This window comes from Amblyomma maculatum, unplaced genomic scaffold (genome assembly GCF_055883805.1).
Source record: "Amblyomma maculatum isolate TAMU_Amacu unplaced genomic scaffold, ASM5588380v1 scaffold_13, whole genome shotgun sequence".
Taxonomy (NCBI): domain Eukaryota; kingdom Metazoa; phylum Arthropoda; class Arachnida; order Ixodida; family Ixodidae; genus Amblyomma; species Amblyomma maculatum.
The window spans coordinates 6,625,518-6,646,278 of record NW_028146738.1 but is presented as its reverse complement, the minus strand read 5'-3'; the positions used below and the strand labels follow the sequence as shown (position 1 = coordinate 6,646,278).

At 44.2% G+C, this 20,761-nt stretch overlaps 1 long non-coding RNA gene across 2 annotated transcripts; it reads left to right on the top strand.

Moving 5' to 3' along the window:
* The first annotated feature begins 1,778 nt into the window (after window positions 1-1,778).
* LOC146172146 (uncharacterized) lies at window positions 1,779-20,435 on the top strand. Of its 2 annotated transcripts, none has more exons than XR_014702549.1 (4): window positions 1,779-2,512; window positions 4,932-5,019; window positions 9,129-9,226; window positions 20,276-20,435. It is a non-coding gene; the product is annotated as an uncharacterized LOC146172146 (long non-coding RNA). The 2 variants fall into 2 exon arrangements; XR_014702548.1 differs by having other exon boundaries at window positions 1,781-2,512; window positions 4,899-5,019.
* The last annotated feature ends 326 nt before the right edge of the window (window positions 20,436-20,761 follow it).

Below are 20,761 nucleotides of genomic sequence, written 5' to 3'. Positions count from 1 at the left end.
CTGTGCAAGATTGAATGAGAATGAGCTGGTCACGTATTTGTGCGAGCTTGTAGAAGCACATGGAGCCAGTGCGTGAACAGATGCTCTAAGAGAGCATGCAAACTACGTGGCCATGTACATGCTTGCATGCTAAAAAATTAGTCGTTGAGACTGTGTAGGTCCTTCCAATATGAAAGAGGTCAAAGTTAGAGCTTTCATATAATGATTACTTCATGATTATTTGCGACAGGTACACTTTTTCATATTTCACAATTTTGGTCTTGGCTTGCAGCACATTTTCAACATTAGTAGAAAAGTGCTTGCTTCCATTCATTATGAAGAAATCTTTATATGACAACATGCACGCTGAGCAACAACTACTCGACATATCAAGGTTACTGTAAAGCAATGTCAAAAGCGAGATACTTCAACTAGATCTAATAGCATCATTTGCTTCTCTTTCAACCGTTCGTTTCTGAAAGTTGGACGCAGCCATAGATGCACGACAAAGGCTGTGTGCACAACATTGATGTGTTGCCTGCCAAGCAGATGACGGTCAAACTGGCGATCAAAATCTCCCTTACATTGTGTTTTGCATATGAATGGAGACAACTCACTATAACTGCACACTATTACCACCATTAGGCATCACAAGTTTGTATGAAGAACTGGCTTGTAGTTTCATCTGTAGAAGGAAAAGTAAATGTGATAGCAGAAATGTGAAAGCCAACTCCAGTACTAAACTTCATGAGCTCATATTCACTTGTAAAGACCACAGAAAGACAATTCTCAAACGACTGAACAGCACTAACAGATGGGATGGGAGAGAAGATGACAACAATTCTGCTTCTTTATCTCCCTTACTATCTTAGAGCACTGTTCACTTAATCGACTCATTATAACCAACCAGCCTGACTCTCTTTTTCAGCACAAGGATAGGCTGAGCAAAACAGCTCCTACAGCCTTTTGAGTTTTGACTTGCACATCTACACCTATATACACCATTTTTAAGTTTCCTGAGACTATAGCAAAAATTTGCTGAACTGCACTACTCTGAATTGAAGCTTTCTGCTGCGTAATGACACTTGCAAATGTTGTCCGTCTCAATGTCAAATAAAGAGAAAAAAAAGAAAGGATTGAATCGGTGATCTTAGACTAATGAAGAGATACACAAATCCTAGTACTTTATGAGAGGCGATACCAACAGTATGTGTTGCATCTTGAAGCTATGCACACTATACACATATATGCTGAATCATCATATTGCAAGGAAATGTATTTTATTTGGCATATTTTTCAGTGTAACTGTAGGCTGCGTCACGCGAGAGGCATTGAGGAAAGCTGCATGTGCAACTCCACGAATATATGTTGTGCAGTTTCCACCAGCAGTGCATAATCATTATGCTGCATGGAAAGAGCAGCTTGATTGCTTTAGCTTCTTTACTGTATGCTGTAGGCCACAGAGATAAGTTGAAATATTTGTATGGTCAGTTTCTTAATTGAAGTAAAGAGCGTGCAAACACCCCACACTGCCTTCACTTGAAGCTTGACCGGTAAGCTATTTTTGCATATCGCATATCTTTCCTGATTGAGAGTTCAGGCTTTCACCCCACTGTCCTTGCTTTTGCTATAAGCTACAGGCATTCAAAAATTTCGTCACCATTTAAGAGTTAAACACTGAAGTAGTGAGGCACATATCACACAAGAAATTATCGCTCTCAGGTGACCAGTTCGAGCTGACAGCCATAGATGCGGCGCCCATAAAGGAACAGCACTGTTTTTTATGAGCGAGCACAATTAATTCAGCATCTTCTGTTTCCAAACAAATCACTTGATCTGTAAAACGCCGTATAGTCTTTCAATATTAACAAACAAACAATTGCCACTGTAACTGTTTATGAACAGGAGTTTTCGCAAGGAACTTGGCAATGAATTTGGGCCAAAGCTCCGATTCGCCGAACCACAGACCGCGGTCAACCTAACGTCCATGACAAGCAAAGCACGCAGTTTGTCCAGCATCGCGAGAAAAGAAGCGAAACTCACGGTGGTCTTTCGCTAGCACTGCTAATTTTTGAATGTACAAACTACAGGCGCGTATACACGACAAACATGCAGCGTTAGCGCGTAGACGCCCGACATCGTGCTTGCCACTGTTCGGCGAGCAGCAAAGTCGTTAGGTCAGCGACTTCCGAAACCGAAACAAGTCGAAACCAGACGAGGCAGCCGAAGCGGATCGAAGTGCTAGCCGTAGCCATTATGAGTTGGTGGCGTCGCGCCTTTTTCTCTTGTGTGTTGTTGGGGGCCTTGCTGCTGGCGGCTCTTTATTTCGAGATATACGAGGCACAGAGCGCAACAAAATAGCTCGTGCGATGTGCAGAAGCGTGGTAAGGTTGTGTGCATACCTGTGCAAAAAGTGTGCTCGCGTGCCCGACAGGTAGTGCGTTTCCTTTGTGCGCTCTCACTGCAAACACTACGCTGACGACGGGACTATTGGAGGGCGGCCACCACTCGGCATACATTTGACATCTCGGAGGTAAGTTAATTTCCATCTTCCCTGTACATTCTCCTAAAAACTTTGCGCAGAACTGATGATGCATGCCAACACAGCGCTAGTTCAAAAACATCAAGACGCGCATGTCATTATAACATACGGTAGTTTGCTTTTGACGAGGGAAGGGTGAATGCGTTTGCAGTGTCTAGGAAAAGAGACAGTTAGTGCCAGGGGCTGCACGCTCAGAGTAGAATATGCCGTACAAATCATCACTCGTAAGACCATTGCGGGGTGCACGATGCTGGCGCCTACTGCAATTCAGCCTTCGGCAAGAATTTAGAATGGGCCAGTTCCAAGTGCCTCGACCCGGGCCTTATGTTGCGCTGCAGTTGAAGATCCGGCGCTTGTGCAGTTGCAACTACACGGATTGAATAAGTGGTAAAACCTACCTGCGTTACAACAGGGCTAGATCATTATTCTTATGTTCCATAAATATTGCGGATGACGAGATATGGAGCCGGCGGACATGCGACGGCAGTATGATTCAGCAGCAACCGTACTTAAACTCCATTGTCGAGCCTTGGGTAGCAGAAGGGGAAAAAAAAAGTTTTGAGCTATTTTGAATTTTTTCGCCTGTATTGGGCTTGATATTTTCTTTTTCATACTTTGGTCGTGACTGAAGTAATCCCCAAAAACTACTAAGCGCATATAAATGACAGACACCAAACTCAGACCTTCAGTCCAGAAATGTCAGTAAGGTGTAAAGGTAATTATGCATTCAACAGTACCAATAGTATTGATTTTCTTGTTTAATTATTTACAAATGAAGCGAAAAAAAATCTTAGTGCTGAGATGCCCCATTTTCATCTTCTTTAATATGAAATGTGAATCAAAATGTGCAGTTTTTCTGTACTCAGTATACCACTGATTCATCACAGATGTGAGAATATGAAATTCATGCAAGTTTCAAAATGAAGAGTGCATGCAGAATTCCAAGCAAAGCAAGCCTTTGCTTAAAGTATCATTCAGTTGTGGTGTTTTTGTTTAAATTTATGCATGTTTTGTAGAAGCAACGGTAGATGTTGATATGGAATTAGTGTTGTGTCTGGATCTAGATTATGAATGACTACCACATTTATGAATTGCTTGGTTGCCACATGCACTTCCAGACATTGTTTGAACAGTCACATCACATTCTGCATTTGGCTTCTTTTTACTTTTTTTGCATGGAACTGTTTCCACTTTAGTGTGTAGCCTTTCACAATTCATAATTGATCGGGTGAGCATGTTTTGGCATGATAAAAGGTTTGGAAGTTCGAGAGCATTGTCCCTTCATGATGCACAAGGGGCAGACTGCTTACTGCACTGGTACCACTATCTTCCTAGATTCCTAGATATCACTCATATTTCTATACAGAATACATGTTTTCAGAAATCCATATTTCTTGTCTGACTCTGCACATTCTTCAGTTGACATAATGGGAGCTAGGGACGAACTTTTGCCTTTCTTGGTGCACTGCTCCTATTTCATTTAAAGAGCCGCCACATTTTCTGTAACCCGATTTGGGGTGCAAACACTGCATGTTCATAGGGTGGTCAGGGAGCAAACTTGGTGGCCCTGTGAAGGCCATGAACAATATGCTGATGATAGGCTGCCTTTAGACTGACTGGCTTGCATTTCTCGGTGTGTTTTGTATGTGCGAGGGTTCCATAAGGTGCCACATATATTGCTTTGATTTGATGTTGAGGTGACTGGCATGATTAAAAAGTAAATGTGATGATCGAAGTCTTCAGAACATTCAGAACATGCTGGGATTGTACTCCTGGCTTAAGTTGCAGACATTGTTTGCTGGTTATACCTTTGAGAGGAAATCTAGTAGATAAAGCTATGGGCAGAGTGCTTGCTTGGTATTCCAACCTAACCACCCAAATGTCACTGTTTACTGGAAACAGATTGTTCAAGCTTCCAGCCTTCCACTTGTTTACTCGTACATTGCAGTGAAGTGCATTTACGCCTTGGCATATGGCAGGCTCAGGGGCTCGTTCATCGCCACTGTACTAGGTTAGACCTCCAGTTGACTCGAAATGCCTTTTGCCATTGCCATGAAATAGTGTTTAAAAGAAGGTTCGATGACAGAAATACTGTTTGCTCTCTTAGTAGGTAAAGAAGAGTCAGCATAACATTTCTTTCGAGTTACATTACCTGGCATCTCTAGATGCGCGTTGTGCCTGCTATGGGCACTGAATTCTTGGTGTGAGATCAGAGGCTCCTGCAGAATCGCAGACTTTTATAATGCTACTTAAATTATGAGCAGATCGAGGTGATAGATGACAAGACTTTACTAATAGTCAATTCCAATCACAGGGTTTAGTGACTTACAAAAAATTATTTTCTGCTCTTTTTGGAGTAACTGTATTCCAAATGCAGATCCGGAACACAGGTCCCATCTTCCCAATGCAGATGGGGAGCGATTGCTGAGCCAAGATCGGTCCCTGGAGCAGTGGATTGCTCTTCCGAAATCAACAGAACCGGCTAGAAGTTTGCTTGAGTATTTGTTCAGCTGCACCTTCTATTTCCAGTAGCATGCTCTGCTGTGCTGACTGTGCCCTCTGTGCTCCATAATAGATGATTATTACTTGCCACTGCTATGAATGCAAATTGCTTTCATGAACTAGTGCTTACTCTTGAGGACAGCAAGTCTAAGAGTAGCAGTATTATGCAATAATCTTTTTTAAAGACCTCAGCTCGGAGTGTGACTAGAAGATTTTGTGCGGAAATCATCTTTATGTGCTATTCATGATCTTAAAGCCATTCCTGAACTCTGAAACAGTGAAAATGGTGAACTGCGACTTCCTTTTATTTGAAAATAGTGCCAAAGAAATTTTACCCTGCTTGCCCGCACTCGGCTATACGAAAGAATGGCATAAACTGTTGATGTCAATGCCATCCCAAGAAGCAGCGGGAGAAATGCAGACCTATTACAGGTTTAAAAACAGCTGGCACGTGTAGACGAAGCACGGGCTAGCACACAGAATAACAGGCAATTCTTCTGTCAGTTCATGGGCACCACCTACTTGCGCTGGCATGAGTTCCAAATGCAATGGGGACACAATCTGTACTGGATGCAGGTGCTCTTTTGCGGAGCAGGCAGACCACTTCACTTCTGGGATTGTAATTCACTGTATGTGCAGAGGAAAAGCAGGTGAACGTGTCTCTGCTGGCATATGTCGCATTGCCTGCTGTCATCCTTTTTACTTTCAATATGTGCTAATGACAGGAATGCTCATAGCACAAGTAGAGTGAAGACACTGATCTGCGCCATTATGGAAATGCCAAGATGTTAGCATGGGCAAACATCTCTTTGCATCACCGCGAAGCTTGCTAAGGCTCAGTTCAATATACGAGCAAGCTAATACAATGCAGGCATATGTCAGAGAGCTCTTTAGCTATGGGCCTACGCAACTGCTTCCATACCTTTAATGAGAACTCTTGACTAAAAAGGCAACATTTTACAAAGAGCAAAGTAAATGATAATGACTTTTTTTTTTTCATTTAACAAAGCTGGTGGTCACAGTGAAGAACTCATGCCACGATTGTTAATATGCCTCTACTGCCCCATTTGTAAAGCAAGCATATTGAAATTCTCGAATGAGCATGGTTACAGTCGTGAGCAGCTCTGTTAGATGTATGTCCATAAGGGTGGCATATTGTTTCATTGTTCAAAAGAATTCTAAACAATAGGTGGTTTGGAACTTAAAGGAGAAAGAACAGAGAAGCTGGCTGTAGAGGCAGAAATACTGCAAATGGTGGGTGGTGGACAGGTGCCAAGCTGTCGGTATCTGCACTTTGCAAGGAGCCTCATGCTACTCATTAGCCGCAGCTTGGCCATACCCAGCTTATATAAGCTTGGCTTGTACAAAACATGCCTGCAAATGTAACCCTCTTCAAGGCTGCCTGCACCCCACTTTGGTGGTTTCAGTGTTTAGGGCATTTGACTAGTGAGCTGGGTGACGCGGGCTCGGTCTGAGCCGGGGTGGTTACATTTCGGTGGTAGCAAAACGCTAAGTCCCCATGTGCTGTACAGTGTCAGTGCACATTGAAGAAGTGCAGATAGTCAAAATTATCCAGAGCTACCTACTATTGCTGACCCTCATTGTCTAAGTTTCTTTGGCATGTTGAACCCTGTCATCAAATCAAGGTTGCCTACTGTTAGCGTTAGTAGATGACCTTCGTAATGCCACAAAGTCTGCTCCTCACCACTCTCCGAAATTTTGTTGTTTGCAACTCAACTCAGGTTACTTACAGTTTGATGACCCCTTTTTCTGAAACACTAGCAGTTGACGAACTCACTCCCATGCAGTGAACTCTGAGAAAAGTGCTGATTTAGTCATAAACATTTTTTTTTCATGAGAATTTGGTCAGTCATATGACCATTGAAAAGTCATCTGTTGATATGTTCATGTAACAAGCTAGGTAGCTTTATAGATGGCTTGGATATGATATCAGAAGTGCTATGATGGTGAGCTATGCTTAGTGTCTGCAATACCTTCATGATGAATGTGGTGAATGCAGATGACATTTTGCTCCACTTTTATTTCACCAGTGGGTGCCTGGTGAGTTGTCAGTGCAAGCTATTGAGTTTCACTTTCTTCATGCAGTTTACAGAGCTGTGGAATCTTGATAATAGCAGAAGTATTATATTTATGGTTCACTAACTACTGTTTTTTTTTTAAATAAAATAAGTAAATGCGCAGTCAGCAACCCTGGAGTGCAGCGTGCTATTCACCTGGATACCATAGATATTTTAATCATGCCATACCCCTTTGTTACTTTCAGTTTTCAGTTCTACAAGTCTTGATCACGGTAGCTCATCACTATACTCGGGGATAACTGTGGCTATGCAGCTGAAGTTAGGCAGAAAGGAAGAGGCAACATACCTCTTTCCCCTTGCCATGTAGAGTGGGTTACTTCAGCCCTAGTGACCTTGCATTAACTCTCCAACTTCCTCCCTTCACTTCAGCCCAGTACACTCCTAGCCCAAATAGTGAGCAAACCACTCTTCACGGCAAGGGGACAGAAACTTTTCTCCTTTTCTTTCGTACCTAGACTCGGCTGCATAGCCCCAAAACATTGCCTCCATGTACAGCAAGATTCAATGCCACATTTCTTCTCAGTGTCAGAGCACCCTCTGCTTGCTCTGTACCGCCCTTGCAGCAGCCCAGTGTTTTGTTTACCACAGAAAATCATGTCTGTGCAAGCTGTGTTGGCATGGAGAGCTGCATATCTGAGCCAACGTTCATGCTTTATGATGAGGCTCTCATTGATTGGCTTTAAGTTCCATGAAACGTGGTCATGTGTGTTGATTAGTGTCACATGAAGTAAAATTTCACTGACTAAAATACAATCATAAGGATGTAATTTGGGTGAGTTGGTAAGGTGTCATCTTGAAAGTAGCAGCACGAAAAAACAAGGACGTGAAAAGAAGCAAGCAGATGCTAACTCGCAACTAATGTTTATTGATGCAAATAAGAAATATATAATGCCAAGCAACACTGCAGACCGCTCAGTCACCAATAAGCAGACAGCAAAACATGAATCACTAAAACTTCCGAACGGTTCCATTTGAGTAGATATAGGTAGAGGTCAACTTGGCTGTGCATTGTAAGAATGCACTGGTTGCTTTCAGTTTCTTTCTGCTGTGCACATTCTGGCTGTCATCCATTGCAAATCAGCTGAGAAATCATTGAAGCTAGACATATTTTACAACTAGGTAATGAATGTGTTAGTGAGCCATCCATCATGTTACCATGCAGTGAGTTGGGTTATCTAGATAGGGAACTGTTCTTAAATTTTAGTGATTCATGTCTTGCTTTTTGCTTATCAGTGATTGAGTGGTTTGCGTTGTTGCTCGTCTTCTCTATATATTTCATGTGTGCTTCAATAAACATTAGTTGTAAGCTAGTGCCCGTATTGTCTCCTTTCATACCCTTGTTTTTTCTTGCTGCTTCTTTCAAGATAAAATACAATCTTTGCTACTTCGGTCATAAAATGAATTTTAATGAAGTTCCACATCTCTTAGAAAAGTAGTATTGTAGTTGCAGGCATGTATTAGGCCCTGCAGTACCAATTAAGGTGCTCGCTCGATGTAAAGCATAAAGAAAGGGAGGGCTTGTCTGATCTCGAACCTAGTGGGAACTGGTGGATTATGGATAGGCTGTTAAAATGCACTTGCAGTTAAGGTCAAGTAAATGCTTTTTTATTTGTAACTAGGGGCACTGTGATGCCTGACTTGCTTTTTTGCCAGGCTGGCGACGAGATGGAGTGAAAGGAGTTATTTTATTTCACTGTTGGTATGTCTCGGGTGATGTCAACATTGTTTCTTCTCTGGCATTGTAGGCAATCGCCCTTCAACTAATTGAATCCCAAAGTGAAATTTTGAATTAAAAAAATAATAATTTAAGATTATTTAGCAGGCAGAGGCAAATTTCATGCAGTGACCTGCACCAGCATGTCGTGCATCATTTCAAGAAAAAAAACAGTATTGTGGTGTTCCTACTCTGTGCCTTTATTTCTTGCTCACAAAGCCTCTGCATGTACGTGTTGCACCATATTACGTTTTCACTAATTTCTTGGGTCATGGTACTTTTTACCTTGCAGCAAGTTCCATGTGGCTTCGTAAGCAATGGCTCCTTCAAGCTCTATACCCTTTGCCGGAATTGTGCTGTGCTGTGGTGGGCAAGAAGCAGGACATTGATGTAAGTACTGAAGACATCTTTCAGTATGTGTAGTTTTTTATTTGCCTAACCCACTACTGCATTTGTGACCCCTCATGTTTATTTTGACATTTAGGTTTCTTCAGTGTTTTCTTTGCTTGCTGCCGTTGCTTATTGGCTATGACATTTGGCTGTTGAGTTTGAGAATGCGGAGTGGAATGGTGCCTGTGGCCTGTTGATATAGGCAAAATGCAAATTTGCCTGCCCACATTTGGTGCCACTGCATAGCTTGAAGAACTTTTGTGGAAGAGGGCTCTGGAAATTAACCCAGAGCCCTCCTTCTTGATGTCTCTCATAGCTCATGTTCAGCTTTAGAGTAATAAGAGGACATTGAGGACAAGCTGAAGCTGTCTTTTATTATAAATTACTGCATTCTATCCACTAAAGTGCTACTTACTGAAAATGCGAGCTTACTTTAAGATAGGAAAAGCCAGAAGTTTTGAAACAGATGTCATTACCAGCTGATTTCATAAGTTCTACATGATACATCCATACTTTATTGGGCACAGGCCCCAGAGGCTGGGCTGGTAAGCCATTCCCTTCAATATGATGATCATGGAGTGTGGTTTACACAGGTCTTTGATATCATTGAGTACGCTTGGTTTTCAGGAACTATTTCAAGGAGCTTTGGAACTCCTGAAATTATCTGCTGCTTAAAATTCTCAAAAAATTGCATGGTTTTTCTCTAAAAGCAAGCCTACATGAAAACTAAAAGTGCACTTCAGAGGGAACAATCGAAGAGAGCATGAGCCTATATAATATAAACCCAAAGTGACAGCCTGGCATGCGTCTAGACCACGGTTACAGGTGGCTCTCTTTTTGGCAGTTGCCACCTCTCTTGTCCCTATTTAATTTTTCTTTTTTTCAGCATGTTTGTCTTTGTTTTCCTAAATTTCACACATTTATGCAAAACTACTGTGAATAAATTTTTCTCAAATTGGAACTCCTTGAAGACCTTTCTGGAGGGTTATTTTTCTGGTCTTCCTGTCTTCAACTAGACCCGCTGATGGCTGCTTTCTTATAAATCAGCTCTGACAAATTTCCTCTCTAAAAGGCCCCCCTGCACTTTTTTGGTAGCTAAACTAAGTGCGAATATAATTTGTATGTAAAGTGAAAAGAGAAAACAGGGGAGTGTTATTGATAATACTATGCCATATGTAATCATAGACCATGAATGAAGTATGGGGTTTTTCTGGCAGAATATTTCTGCAATGCTTCTCTGCTCAGCGCAAACCCCTTCACTGTGGCGACCAAACCTGTTTTGGGGGCAGAAATAGGTGGCTGCCAGGAGACATTTCTTGTGACAATGACCACATCCATTACCTGCTCCACTCAGTAACAAAATTCATAACCCCCCCCCTCCCACTTCCGCCCTTCTGGTTTTCAATAGTGAAGGCATGCTTCTCGTCAGATTCGTGCATAACATGAGGTTTGATACAGAAATATTCAGCATTGCACCCTCTGCCCCAAAGGGAATTGGGAGGATATTTTTGCATGTCTTCAGTGCACAATCATGTGATACATCAGTGACATAGCCTATGTGTTACGTACACATATCTTGTGGAGTTTGTATTCTTTTTTTCCTTGAGAGAGAAGCGCTGCTCAGTCAAAAAGCATGATGCAAGGGAATTTAGAGTGAGCGCCGATTCTGTGCATTTGCTATCTTTTGCTTAGCTTTCATTCTTTTTCTTCCGGTGGTTTAGTGGCGTTGGTGGTATTCGAGCAATGCAAGGACACGGAGTCAAGAGTGTTCTTCTTCACAGTGCGCTGCAGGGATTGTGCATTTGTTTTCCTCATTGTAATGAAAACATGCAAGGCTAGTGCATGAGTTACTTGCACACACGCACGCCACACACATGCTGTTTTGCAGTGGCAGAAAAGAAATAACTGTCAAGACTGAGAGCATCTTCTAAGGGCACATAAACGTTGGTGTTTGAAGTTAAGTTGTAAATTCATAAAAGATGTGGCTTAGCTTATGAACCAACAATTTTCCGGCACTATCGTTTCACACAACGGGTTTAACTTAAGGTACAAGGGTGGCCGATCGAGCCCTGTGCTCTAACGTGCTGCGCACAGAAGCAATCAAATCTTGAGCGCTCCCTATACTGCTGCTCAGGTCAAAGCAACCCAAACCTCATTGAAACAAAAGTGACGTGGCTATGTCACTCCTGCATGTCCTGCATGGGCTTTTTTTTTTTCATTCTACTGGGAGAGAGTGAGAAAAGGGTTGCCTGGTCTGTGCGGGAAGGACGCAAGGGTGCTGGGATGTTGGTCCTTTAAAATGAGTGGCGGGTGGGAAGGGGGAGTGGAGGTAATGGGAGGGGAGTCTAGCTGTCCTGCGAGCTAAACGCACAGCAGTATGCATGCTTTCTTTTTTTTATTTAGCAGTGCGGAAAAAATGAATGAATCGAGGGGGGGGGGGGGCAGGCTGGCCAACGCAGGCAGCACGGTTTCAAGTGAGTGATGGCTTGGAGCTGCCTCGGCAAAGCACAGAGCAGTGTGCATGCTTGCTTTTTTTTTTTTTGTAGCACCGAAGGTTTGACTGCTTCTGTGTCCGCACGTGGGCTGGTTTTGTACCTTGAGTTAAGCCCCCCATGTGATACAAGCCTGAGTCGCTTTGGGGCGTTAAACCCCATAAAGCAAACCTTATGTGAAACATCTTGTATAATTCCATTGCTTAATCCAAACGTCAAAGTTTACGTGCCCTTTAGAAGATGCTCTGTCTTGACAGAATTACTTTTTTTTGCGCCACTACAAAACTGCATGTGTATGGGCACGTATGGGCATGCGTGTGTGCAAATAACTCTCACTCTGGTACTCAATATATATGCAGCCCCGCACACGGCAAGTACTCTTGCACATTTTTTTTAGACTGCAGAAAGCAAACGCACCATCCCGGTGACATGCTGTGAAAAAACAGACTCACGACTCCAGAATCCCGCATCGCATTGCATACCAGCCGTTCCACCAAACTATCGGAAGAAACAGAACGAAAACAAAAAATTGCAAACGCACAGAATCGGTGTGCACTACACTCCCGCGCATCGCGTCTTTTGACTAAGCAGCATGCCTCTGTAAAAAAAAAAAATCTAGGAGATATGTGTATGTGACATACAGTTGAATCCCGCCACAACGAATATTGCCACAACGAAATTTCCGCGACAACGAATAATTTTTTATTCCCCGCGAGTATCCTATAAGAATTAATGGCCTAAATTTCTCTGCACAACGAACCATTTTTGCAGAGCGTTTCCGCTTCAACGAAATTTTCGCGTTCAAAATCGAAACCGAAACTCGTTTTATTGGCGAGAAGTCCAAGTCAAATCCAAAGCCACATTAAGCATGAAATCACGTGATTGCAGTTCCGCCATTTTGGCTTTGTGTCGTGGTCGCGTTGTTCACTCGCTGCCTTTCTCTTTGACAACGACGAGTTTTCATCCGCAGGACACGATGGCAACGCAAGTGAAAAAACGCAAAACTCTTTCCCTTGAGCAAAAAGCTCAAATAATCGCCCAAGCAGAAAGCGGAAGGAAGAAAGCGGCAATTGCTGAAGACTTCGGAATTCCTGCAAGTTCGCTGTCAACGATTCTAGGCAATAAGGACAGCGTGAGAATGGCACTTGCTTCAGGCACATCCTCGAAGTACAAAAAGGTGACGCGGCCCCTCCATGAAGAGTTGGACAAAGCAGTGCATGCGTGGTTTGTGGAAGCACGAGCCAGCAACGTCCCCCTGTCCGGAAGCATCGTCCAGCAGAAAGCCTTGAACTATGCATGCCTACTTGGCATTGATGATTTTAAAGCCAGCATTGGCTGGCTAAACCGTTTCAAGGCCCGCCATAACATCGTTGGAAAAGTGTTGTGCGGCGAGTCAATGTCAGCAGACGTGGACGGAGCAGCTGCTTGGAAGGCGAGTAACATGGCCGGAATTTTAAGCAACTTCGCGCCTGCACATTTACAACGCCGACGAGACCGGGCTATTCTACGAGATGTTGCCGGCTAGGACGCTCGACTTCAAGGGGCAGCGCTGTCACGGCGGCAAACACAGCAAAAAACGCATCACAGTGCTGCTTTGCACAAACATGGATGGCTCGGACAAGCGTCCGCCGTTAGTCATAGGCAAAAGTGCCAAACCGCGCTGTTTTAAGGGAACTCGTAGCCTACCTGTGCAGTACAAGGCGAACAACAAGTCATGGATGACCCGCGCTATTTTCACCGAGTGGATGATGGCATTCGACCGCGACATGAAGCGGCAGGGCCGTAAAGTTTCCTTGCTTTTGGACAATTGTTCAGCGCATCACTCCGACGAAGTCAAGCTCACTAACACGGAGCTGAGGTTTTTCCCTCCCAATTGCACGTCTGTCTTACAGCCTCTCGATCAGGGCGTGATTCTTAGCCTGAAGCGCGCTTACCGCGGGAGGTTAATTCAGCGGCTGCTTTTTAACACTGAAACCGGCCGAGACACGAAGGTGGACTTGTACGTGGCACTGCAGATTATGTCTGCTGCCTGGAGCACACTGGGGCGCTCAGTAATTGTGAACTGTTTCAGGCACGCCGGATTTGCCGAAGGTCGACCCGTACACTCTGCTGGCCTAACACCAGGCGTTACAGACGACGACGAAGAGGCGTCACCGGCTCCGGGGATCGCGGCCGCCTGGAAAACGCTTGGAGAAATAGGAACCGTGCCGCCTAATCTCGAGCTCGACGAATACATCGGCGCTGACGCTTGTGTTGTTGTTCACGAAGATGTGAGTGATGAGCAGATCATAAAAGCTGCCCGGAATGATAAGGACTCTTCCGATGAAGAAGACGACGACGTACAGGAAGCGCCGGCTGCGGCAACCGCCGTACAGGTGATGGACGCTTTTGATGTCATCAGGAATTTCGTTGCTGTCCGAGACGACGATGTTGCAATGGGTTTGCTGACCGAGTGCGAAAATCGCGTGACGGCGTTGCTCGCCGTGAAGCGTAAGCAAACCAAGCTTACAGATTTTTGGCATTAAACGCCTTTGCTGCTGCTTGGGCAATTCTTTCTGCGTTTCACGTCAAATTTTTGCGATAACGAAGTTCCGCGAGAACGAATTTTTTTTCGTGCACCGTGAATTTCGTTATAGCGGGATTCAACTATATAGGCTACATCACCCATGTATCACGTGACTGTGCACCCAAGATGTGCAAAAATATTCTCCCACAAAGATTTTGCTATATAATATAGGTGCCGCATTGAGTTTTGCAAAGGGTCCAAGTAGGTCATTGTGCTCCTACTTTCTCCCTGGCCAATTCAAGGGGTGAGAGGCACCTAAGAGCACAATTACCTACTATAATCTATATGATCTCGAATGGGCCAGGTGCAGCAGACAGCTTGTGAGATTGAGTATAGTGACAGGAAATCTTGACTTCATAAGAATACATTGACTTCAACTCCACGTAGCCCTGAATGCCTGCTTTTCATTTATTGGCAGTTATGTGACCTTGAGGGCTCATAGACTGGCACTCAACTTGTAAACACTTGACATCTTATCATTTGTTCTCTCTGTGGGCTTTGTTCTGCGGGTTTACAAGCTTTTTACTAAAGTGGATACAGTGAGTATGCACAGATCTGTTCTCTGAAGCATTGGCTGAGTGACAGCCCAGGTCAAACCTGGTTAACTTAGAACTTCTAGCACATTATTTTTTCTGGGTATGGCTTTGGTATTCCTCCTGACATCCCAGCTTCTGACACCAAGTAGGCATAATCATGGTCTATCACTAACTCCAGTGCTGTAGTTGATCATCACATACTTCTGTGGTGCTGCACATTTTAAGTTGTCGCTGTATATGAGCAGTGTTTCAGAACCTACTTAGTGCAGAGCTACGGTACAAATTTGAGGACTAATAGTAAGTTTGCTCTGCTTGGTGGCTTCCACAGACAAGGACACACTTGTGGGGAAGGCATGTTGCATACATACCTGCAGCCAACCCTTCCGACTTTTTAGAAGACTTCAGATGTTTGACCAAACTTTCTGATTGCACGATCACTGCCCTAAATCTTCCGATAAGGGGCTTCTGCCTGCAAAGAATGGCTTTTGCGGAACCAGCACCGAGGAATCAGCAGCCGCATTATAATTTCAAGCATCTCCATCAGAGGCCACACTAGCACCATCGGCATCATTGGCTAAGCAGGAAATCAATCAAAACAGACTTTAGCCGAGCAAGAGTAGGTGTCGCTGGCTGCGAAAACAGTTGGTGTACTGCGCTTCTTGTAGGCAGTGATGCACAGCTAATGCAGCCACAGTAGATATAGATGCTGTGCTGGCTTTGCTTTCGATCTCAGCTAAGGGCAGCCACTCAGTGTACTTGAGGTTAAAGGCTTTGCCCAAATGTCATGTTATCTGATCCTTCTTATTGAGCTCAGCCGCATGCCTTATGTTACTAAGCTGCTCTATGCTCAGCAATGGCGTGATTGCTCTTTTTTTTTCGGAAACAACGCAGCCAACGACGGTCACGGATGAAATTACGTGTAAATGGGCTAGTTATGGTTTTGCATTAAAAAATTTAAACAGCGCTCCGATGGTACTGAGAGAAAACTGGTGGTGGGCATGCAGATCAGTTTTGCGCTGGCTATAGAGACCTAGTGAGAACATTTGGTGGCGGCCTGCAGATATCTCGACGGACGCACACCTTTAGACATGCATTGCATGCTTGCTGCTGCATGTTTTTATGCTTAGGATGTTTAGATTAGGACGCATCAGACACTGCCTGAAAGTAGCAGCCGCCTCCCCCTTTTGTACACAAATGCTGCCTCCTCCCCCCCCATTTTTGCAGTCTTCCCATTTTGGGTCTTAGCAAGTACGTGTTGAAAATCAGTATGCAGAAGACTAAGGTAATGCTCAACAGCCTCGGGAAGGAACAGCAGTTTACATTAGGTAGCGAAATACTGGAAGTAGTAGGCGAATATGTCTACTTAGGACAGGTAGTAACCGCAGATCCGGACCACGAAAAGGAAATAAAAAGAAGAATAAGATTGGGATGGAGCGCATTTGACAAGCACTCTCAGATTATGACTAGCAGCTTACCGGTATCGCTCAAGAGGAAAGTATACAACAGTTGCATCTTGCCTGTACTCACCTATGGGGCTGAAATGTGGAGGCTAACCAAGAGAGTTCTACTTAAGTTGAGGACAACCCAGAGGGCTATGGAACGAAAAATGGTAGGGGTAACATTAAGAGATAGAAAGCGTGCAGAGTGGGTCAGAGAAATAACTCAAGTTACCGACATTCTAGTAGAAATTAAGAAGAAGAAATGGACATGGGCAGGACATGTAGTGCGAAGAGAGGATAACTGATGGTCGCTGAGGGTAACAAACTGGATTCCAAGGGAAGGAAAGCGTAGCAGGGGGCAGCAGAAAGTTAGGTGGGCGGATGAGATTAAGAAGTTCGCAGGGGTCAAGTGGACGCAGCTAGCACAGAACCGGGTTAAGTGGAGAAATATGGTAGAGGCCTTCGCCCTGCAGTGGATATAATCAGGCTGATGATGATGATGAAGAAGTACGTGTAAAGGAAGCTGGGGCCACTAGTAGCACGATTGAGCCTTGTGAACAATGTCAACATCTGTGCTACAGGCATCAATTGCTTGCTTGTCACATCAGGGTACTATGTACTCTATGGACACACGGTGCTGTCAAAGCGGTTGGTTCGCTTGTTCTGCGGAGACATATTCATGGTAGGCAGAAGGCATGGCTTTTCAAGTGCAGTGACCATTGTGGCTCCAAGCTTTGTTTGGAAACTGAAATCAGCGAGTTGAATTTGTTGGTTTGGGTGTATATGTAGCGAAGAAGCACGCATATTTTCTTCCCTCTCCCCTGAGCCCTGCAAGCTTAAAGATCAAGTGTAGCAGCAACTTCAAATCAAATCTTAATAAACAAATTTGGTCACTAAATTTCACAGCATTTCTCAATGCATATGTCATGCTCTACATGAACAATATCACAGCAGCAGCGACATTTTGCCTAACATTAAGCGTTTTCAGCTGTTTTTCACAGCTGCCTTTTCATGCAGCCTGTGAATATCGAGTTTGCTTCTGAATGTTCAGAGGACTTGACATTAGGACATGAGTGTTTTGCGTGTGGAATAGTTAATTCAAATTTTACCCTTGTGGCCAAATTCAAAAACATGTCTCCACTCGACGCTACCTCAGCTCCATAAAGTGCAGAAAACAGTCTTTTCTCTACTTAAGGTTCAGTTCAAATTCTTGAATGCTTTTCAGCATTTCTTCCGACTTACCCTTCAGAAATATTTCTCCACTCCAGACAGCACAAGTGGCATACGGGGCAAGACTAATGGCGAATTCGAGCGGGAGAGCAGGCGCCCTCGAGAGCACTTCGAAAGTGCTCTCAGACAAGTGGGTGCCCTCCAGTGATAGAGCAGGAGTAGAATCACTGGCTTCCAATGGTAGAGGAGGAGGTCTTTTCCTTTGCTGAGAGCACCTGAATTCACTCCCGGCTGCTCCCTCATCTAAAGCGAGTGTAGAGGAAGTCACATGACATAAAGCGGTGTATCCGCACCATCTTTTTTCTTTTCTCAAGTCGGTGACGCTCTAAATGGTGGCTGCAAAGCATTGCTCAGGTTTGAGAGTCACTGCTGGCATCGAAAGGGCCAAAGGAGGCAGATCGCCGCGCTGTGAGAACAAAGGCATGCAAAGCAGTTCTACATGGAGTGTTTGCTTCTCGGGTTGCAACTGCTGCTACTGCGGGTAGGCGGAGAATGCTGGGGAGGGAAGTGCGGTCACAATGGTCGTGGCGTACTGCTCTCGACACGCAGAGAGCGTTCCCGTGGGAGGAAAATTACACCCTCGCTCGGCGTGCTCCTGTACTTCTCTGTACTGCTCGGCACCTCTGCTCTCGTCCCCCCAACCGAATGGGCCATAAGGCCAAAATTTGGCCCGGAAAGTGCATGCCACTACGTGTAACATGCTCATTTTCTAATGCCAAGTCCTTGTGAACAGCATCGACAAGCTGCCTCAAGAGTCACAGGCTAGTAGGCTGTGGCGGCCGCTTTTCGATGGAGACTAAAAGCAAGGCGCCCATGTGCGGTGCGACATCAGTGCACGTTAAAGAACTCCAGGTGGTTGAAATTTCTGCAGTCCTCCACTACAGCATTTCTCATAGCCTGAGTCGCTTTTGGACGTTAAAAAAAAGTCACAGCCTAGTAAAATATGTTTTGCAGACTGCATGAACAAGTCAGCTGTGAAAAATGGCTGAAAACAATTCACATCTATCAACATTCACTGCCAGTGACATATGGCTGATGTAGAACAGGGTTTAGGCATTGAGAACTGCTCGAACTGCTGTGAACTCTAGTGACCTAGTTGCATATTTGCCCTCTGAGTGCTCAGCGGCGAGCGTTGAGCACATGTGAGGTTCAAAGAAGCATGTTATAGCGCATGCACCCAAGCCAACAAATTTGTCTTTCCAGAAGCAAATGCCGCTTCTGTTTCCAAGCAAGCTAGGAGCTTTAATTTTAAGCGCACTTGAAAAGCCATGCCTTCCACCAACTGCAAATATCTCTCCACAGCTAAAAAGACAGAATTGACCCCCCCCCCCCTTCAGCACTGCATCTAGACATACAAGTATATTTGAGGCAATCAGAAAGCCATTGATGTGTGCAGCACAGGTGTTCCATGGCACAACTGCACCTCCGGTACCTCGCTGTCTTCCTATTTACAATATGACATTCCCCACGATTGCACCGCTGTCCACAGTGGTTCACAGAAACCACTGCACATGTTTCATTTGCTGTTAGCCATCAAATGCTTTCTGCAACTTGGCACTCGGCGTGCTCTGAAATGTTGCTAAGGTATCTGGTGATGACTTGAAATGTGTTTACACCACAGTAGCATAATGCGATGATCAACTACAGCATTGAAATCTGCAACTGACGATAGTTATCCATGCTCAACGTCAGCCGCAGAAACTTAGGAGGCTTTTCTTGGTCGTACTTGAAACGATGTTTCAGTATTTTCGCGTCAGATTGAGGTTCTCGGAGCCAATGCTTCAGAGAGTGGGTCTGTGAATCCTTATTGTATCCACTTTCATGAAAGGCTTGGTATGCAGTAGAACGAAGTCTGCACAGTGTGTGAAAGCTGCGATGCCCCATGTTTGCAAGTGGAAGTCTAGGTGTCCCCATAGTAGTGTCATTGCCACTTATAGATGCTCTGTTTTCTCATGCACTCGAGGAGCAATTCAAGTGGAGCTTCATTTCAAAAAAAAAAAAAGGGCCTCGAGGACCGCTTGGAGTAAAGGTCTTAGTCAAGGCATGTTTGTGAATATCAGTTAACCTGATCCCTATGCACTGTTTCCACTGCCTCGGGTGGTTAGGGTATTTCTCGACCTTATTGGAAGGAAGGCTGAGGGGCCGTCATGAATCCTAACCAAGCTTTTAGTAAACTTGGGGAGAGTTGTGCCACTTCTACATGGTATTCTCGATCACCATTGAAAGATTCCATCATCTCACTAAGCTCTTGTACCCCGCTATTGTCATTGATAATTCGCTGCTGGGCTCAAGTAATACTCGTGCACTTTTGAAGATGTGTTATCAACTGTTTTTGTACAAGTTGCAATGATGATATACTTTCCGTACTGTTCTGTGTGCAATTTTGTTTTTCTTCTATGACCATATATGTAGAATTGCATAATCTTTCATTTCAGGTTTGGTTTTATTCCTAGCTCTGTGTGCTAAGCCATATCTAGAATGCACACTTCTAAGTTATTGTAGCTTTCCATGAAGCAGTGCTCAGATGTCTTTGATTGATAGGATATGGTTCAAAGACCCTTGAAATATCTGTTCGACTAAGGTATTAGATTTTGTGATGGACTGATGCTGAACGCCTGTATTCTTGTGTCAGTTCGTCATATTTCTGTAGTTCAGAATCGAAACTTTTTGAATTGTTATCAATTAAAAATAGAGCACCTAATTACCCCTTTCTCAGAATGTTTTGTAAAGACAGCTGAATTTTCGGATTTTGGAATATAGTCCTGCTTTTTTTTTGCATTTTGCAGATGTCGCACAGCGAAAACCTGTATCCAAGCTCGAATCCAACAGGCCAAGAGCAGCTGAAGAAGGAAACCTGCATCCAAGCTCGAACCTGGTGGACCGAAAGCAGATGTTTTGTGACCACACTGTATCAGCCAATAAAGCCAATCCAGGTGACCACATGTATCTTTTGGAAGCTTGCATTCTTTGCACTTGAGACTCATCTCATGGAGAGCATCATTTCTGCAAAACATTTTGTGTCATAACTGTAGCAGAAACTGATTGAGGCCTTGCACAAGGCCTAAAGCTGGCATATTAGTATTATGCACAACACAAACATGAGGTGTGATGTAGGAGCCTTGCAACCATGCAGAGTATCACCATAGCATGGTAGCATTTCCATGCCGAATGTCTCATCGTTTGAGATCAGACTAATGTCTTGCACCTTCAGAGTGCACTCATTCCTTGCACTAAAGGCCCTAATATAGTCCGACGTTTTCGACGCAACTGGC